Source organism: Centropristis striata, chromosome 11 (assembly GCF_030273125.1).
Source record: "Centropristis striata isolate RG_2023a ecotype Rhode Island chromosome 11, C.striata_1.0, whole genome shotgun sequence".
NCBI lineage: Eukaryota > Metazoa > Chordata > Actinopteri > Perciformes > Serranidae > Centropristis > Centropristis striata.
The window spans coordinates 6,074,356-6,080,355 of record NC_081527.1 but is presented as its reverse complement, the minus strand read 5'-3'; the positions used below and the strand labels follow the sequence as shown (position 1 = coordinate 6,080,355).

The window sequence follows — 6,000 nt, the reverse complement described above, 5'->3', positions numbered from 1 at the left end:
ACCTTTCACAATAAAAGCCAAGGCCGCTGTCCGTGGTGCTGAAATCACTCTCAGCTGAGTGTGTTGTTCCCGTATTGTTCCACATTAAAGTGTCGCCGTTTATCATGCTTTATTTAGCGGCGGAAATTACACTTAAAGTTAAATGCTACAACCGGTGCCAGGCAGATGAGACCACCCAATTTATGTTTTGAAAGTGAAAGCATGAGAATAACAATATAATAATAATAATAATAATAAAAAACACCCCCTCCTCTCTCTCTCTCTCTCTCTCTCTCTCTCTCTCTCTCATGCTCAGCCAGAGAGAGAGAGAGAGAGAGAGAGAGAGAGAGAGAGAAAGGGGGAGGGAGTCAAGTCAAGCAGGGATAATTAGAGGAGTGGGTCACTATTGGAAGATAACATCCGCGCTGAGGAAAAAGGAAGGAGAGAAAAAAGAAAGGGATAACGAATCAAAGCCGCATAACAATATGAGAGGAGGGGAGATAAGAGTCTAAATCGACCACCATCAGCGCTGACGTCCAGCGTTGGCAGATGCGAGCAGTTTCCTCTCCGGCTCTCAGCATCCAATTACAATGGACGAGCTGAGCCTGTGTGGACTCTAAACCGCTGCCCAGTCAGTCAGGAGCGAGCGAGTGGAGAGAAAAGCGTGCAGGAAGGGAGGCAAACAATGCTGTGGCTCATTTATCTGCAGTGATTTGAAGTGGGATTCATTTTTTTGGGTCTTTTTTTTAAATTTTATTTTGAAATTTGTCTTTCGCAAGTCGCTCGAGGAGCCTATATCAAGTGGAGATAACGGTAAGTCGCAGTTTTGTGTTGTTGTTGTTGTGTTTTGGGGGGAAACGGGGACAGTGCACGCGTGGGATAGTCACACAATGGTTTTAAATGTTGTTTATTATTATTATTAGTTTTTTATTTTGCAGCATCCAAACACAACGTGAAGGATTGTTTTGTTGTCTGTTGAAGTGTGCAACTGTCTGCTGTGTACTTTAGGAGATTATAATATGAGTGGAACAAAAGATTTGATGTGTTTTTTCTATGTAGGATTATATCATGTTGGAAGAAGTGGAATGCAATAGTGATTTACACTTATATCACCCAAATCAGAAATTTAGTCACCACTGCCCCAGCAGCAAATCTCCTTATTATTGATTATTTATTTATAACTTGTGTTAATATTAATACTTGCACACATTACATATCTGATCCAGGTCAGGTGGCACCATTATTGGTCCAAAATTGAGTCTTTGCCCTTATTGTTGGGAATAAATGGGCTGGACAGAATATTACAAACACCTCTCAGTATAATGCATAACAACAGAACAGCATAAACTAAAAAAAATATTTAAAAAAAGACCTCAAATTAAGGATCAGTGGTGCAGACTATCCCCAGCAGCACATTACCGTAATGTTATTATTCCACGCTGACAGTCTAGTAAATTCACACACTTAAATACAACAGCGCTGCCATAAAATGTGTCATTATGGAGCTCATAATGTTGGCGGTGACATTATATTGCAAATGTGTATATTAAATGATATGGCTATTACAGAGGTCTTAGTTACAGGTGGTGTTGTAATGGACTTCATCATATTCAGAGGTGTTTTTAATTTTTTATCTGGCTCATTTAGATGCAGCTGAGGGGGCTGAGTATTGGAAACATCTCTGAATTTAACCTCTTCTTCACTAGAATACTCTTTTTTGGGGGGAAAAAAGCAGTTTTAAAATGTTTCCTTATAACATAGTTTGGACAACATACAGTTGGTTTCTCACAGCTGAAGACATCATGTTTTATAACATGTATTTATTCTAATATCTTCTATAAATAGATGATTATGATTATGAAATATGGATTTTTTTGTTGTTGTAAGTAAGTCATTCATAGCCCCCACCGGCAGGGGCTCTGTGGATTATGAGAATAATGAAGACCAGTACAAAAGCTGCAATAATAACAACCAAATGCTAAAATCTATCATTGATTAGCAGAGCATTATGAGAATAATACATGCTTCTACATTATGGCATAACAGATCCATTGGATTACATTACATTGTACAGGTGTACGGCTGGGCAATAATTCATTATGATCATTTATGGTCATGTAATGGGACAGTATAATGATGTAAATCAAGATATATTTAGACACAATTACATCGTCTAAGTTGGTTTATAATTGGCATGAGGGCTGGGCGGTATATTGGTATTACGAGTAATACCGATATACTTTAGAATGAGATATGTAGTTGAGACAATACCGCCATACCAATATAGCCACTCAGCGTTCCGACAGGCTCAATTTTAGAAATATAATGGAGATACTGGTATCATATAAAACTAGATCATCTAAGGAATCTATAGGCACCACGTCAGATTTGAAAATTTAGGCTATTTTCTTATGTTTCATGGTGATTTTCGACTTTAACATCATGTTCCTAAGGGAAAAAACCCTGTAATTTAGAGGTTTTTCGGTTAGTACCTACATAAAACAGGTTGATGATTATTACTTGTGACATTGAGTCAAAACTAAACACTTTGCATGTTTTGTTTACCAATATATATCGTATATCGGCATTCGGCCTAAAAATACTGGGATATGAGTTTTGGTCCATATCGCCCAGCCCTAATGGGCACATATACACTCAAATAGAGTGACAAAAATAAAGAAATATATATATATATTTCTTTATTTTGAGAATAGTACATGTTTCTACATTAAGGTATAACAGATCCATTGGATTACATTACACTGTACAAGTGTACGGCTGGGCAATAATTCATTATGATCATCACAAAAATAAAGAAATATATATATTTCTTTATTTTTGTCTCTATGATTCCACTTGAAACTGTCAAAATCTAGATTTATAGCAATTTTGCGATAACATGTTGCTATTTATTGTCTTTTTTCCAACTGCAAGTTAACTTTGTATGAATCCATAATTTATGTAATAAGTTTTCAGTTCATTCATCTCACTTGTATTCATAAATTCACTGCAGTAAAAATGGATTGCAAGCAGACAGACTTACTGAATAATTTATATAATAAATGACAATACTTGTGCATTTGTGTATTGGTACAATATTGCCATGCAAAATATCATGATAATTTGCTACATCCCCCTCATTTTTTGGCCATATCGCCCAGCCCTATACAGGCGTAAAAGTGGACACAGAGAGTGTTTTTGTATGCATGTAACAGTCCATGCTTCAACAGCATCAAAAAACTGCAGCATCAAGTTGAATCAGAACCTCTCTGAAACAAAAACGGAGCATTATCATGCTGGATTCATTGCAGAGCTGTTGTTTAGACTTTATCCCTTTTGGCGGATCTAATAAACTGGCAGCTCACTCTCTATATCTACTTTATATCCTAATCATGCTGATGTAGTTAATTGCTGCTCCTTCTCATAAACACACAATTTAAAAGAGGATTTGTTTAAAGAAACTATTGCATAACAAATGCGTCCCAGCAGCGTCTGCAGTTTGTCCCATCATGCCGCAGCACTACAGCACTAAAAACAGCTGTCTTAATCTTAGAATACAATTTAGAGGAACTATAGCAATTCCACTGCAGAGCCACTGTGTATTCAAATCACACGGGAATATTAAAGTGATACTGTTGTGATGGGAAAAATGAAGCATAATAAGATCACTGCTGAGCACAGCACACAGCCTCTAGGAATCTGGCAGGAATATTACACAGACACTATGGGAGACGCCAGGAAGAATATAGCGCCATTAGGTCACCACTGGCTTGTTACACACTATCTGTCCCTACAGGAAGGCGGTCATGTTTTCTAATTCTGACTTCTAAGTGTCACAGTTTCTGTCTTAATGTCACACTTTTAAATGCATGTCCCTGCGGTTAATTGCTATTCTGCACATGGAGCCAAACAGCGGGCCCCTAGATAGGATAGGACCTCGTTTGTTTGTCTCCGAGGGTGGGGTTTCTGTCTCTTGTGGGCAGATCTGCACGGACAAGTTGACTTCTTACGCCTGCAGAGATGTTTAATTTTTTATTGGCTACTGTCTGCCAGACAATGATGACTGAAATCTCTCTTGGCTGTAATTGTATAGCACACCCCCAACCCCCCCAATTCTGGCCTGTGTTGAGAGAGATACGAGCAGATGGCAAAGATCAGCTGAAATAAGCAATGCACGAGGAAAAAAAGACTGATTACGTCTACAATTTCATTATTTTCTGCGAATATGCCAGACCCTATAGATAACCACAATATAGGCAACATGGCGGAGTGTTATTTGACATACGTGTGTGACATCCATCACATGCTGTCACTTCCATGGCAACAAAGAAACAAAATTTATGAGCATTCAATGACTCCCTCTGCAGACACAACTGCAATATTACTGGAACTCAATATAGAGAGATGATAAGCAATCGTTATCGAAGCTTTGCAAGCCTTCATTTCATTTGTGAACACACACTGTCCCACACACTTTTTTCTTTTTTTTTTATCGCAGCTTGAGTAATACCCACACTTTCAACTGAACTGCTATAAAAAGGAGTAATATTTATAATTCAGATTCGCCCATCCGGAACACCGGAGGGAAACACAATAATGCAACAGCTTCAAAGAAAACAAAATCAAATACAGACTCATTCATGTGAACACTTTTAGCAAAATTGGGTATACTATTAAAATGGATTCTGCTTCTCAATGAGGCGGAGGTGACTCCCCCTCCATCCGTCTTCCAGGCCCCCCGTCTGATGTCATCCATCCATTACAATGTGAAACAAAACTAGTGAGCAGCAGTCAAATGTGATTGGTGCGTGTCTGGCTTCTTCTCACACTCCCGTGTAATAAGAACGGGTGAACAGTATGTGGTGCAAACAGATGAACAGAAAACGGAGCGTAAGAACTATAAAAATCTAAACCGCTCATTCTGCTCTGGCATAATCCACTGACTCATAAATTCAGCAGCCTGTCAGATGAAGCTACTGTGAGTGAAATTGCTCTGATCGATTGCATCAACCAGCCTTGACAATTAGAATGGACAGTGTGTATGTGTGAGAGAGATAGACTGCAGAGAATTGGCGTTTAGAAAGGGCGACAGGAGAAGTCATGGGAAAACACGGGAGTCAGTGTCAGACAGGTGATGTTGACACAGAGGCTCATATGAAAGCTGGAAACAGTGACAGTTATATTTCTAAAGGTGACATCATTTATGAAACTGCCGCCAGCGTGGTGACTAAATGCCTGGATGCAATGAGTGACAGACACACAGAAACATGGTGGATGTCTCATTCACTTTCACTGGAGCGCTAAAAATAAACCCACAACTAGGACTTTAAAGGGTTATATGGACATTTTCGGGTAACGCTTTATATTAAGGTCCTTGTAATAACCATTAATTAACAAGTAATAAGGCCCTTGGAAGTCCTTACAAGATGCTTATTAACATTATTGTGTGTTTATAAGCTTGTATAAGTGTTAATAATGGCATTACAAACACCCATGACCCACCCATTATGTCTTTGCCATGCCTTTATTAATCTTATTTTGTTTAACTATAAGTTAACTATGCTTTTTGCCACTACCGGATCTAAAGCGAGAACAATGCCTTATTACTTGTTAATTAATGGTTACTAAGGACCTTATTACAAAGCGTTACCCATTTTCGATTAATATAAATCTAGAGCGGTTAGTTAGCTTAGCATAAAAACGGGCAAACAGCTAGCCTGGTTCTAAGCAATGGTAATTCAACTTAAAATACTTAAAATTTGAAGTATTTCAGGAGTTATTTCGGTAACACTTTACAATAACAACTAAATAATGTTTATAGATGGTTTATAAACCAATTATTAACATTTACAAAGTGCTATACATATTTAATCTTTAAATGTTTTCAACCAATTTCTTAAAGGTATATGAATCATTTCAAAAATCATTAACATACTTAATATGGTGTTAAAAATGTTAAAATGAGTGCAACTAAAACTATTCATAAACTATTAATTATAATTTAATTGTTTGTTAAAGGTA

General features: G+C 37.6%; 1 protein-coding gene across 1 annotated transcript in view; it reads left to right on the top strand.

Annotated features, from left to right (window-relative positions):
- Window positions 1–399: 399 nt before the first annotated feature.
- Window positions 400–6,000, top strand: part of lrrc24 (leucine rich repeat containing 24) — a 30,585-nt gene continuing 24,984 nt past the window's right edge. Inside the window, exon 1 of the mRNA XM_059343795.1 lies at window positions 400–792. The gene's annotated coding sequence lies outside the window, so the exon portion shown is untranslated. The remainder of the gene's footprint in view (window positions 793–6,000) is intronic.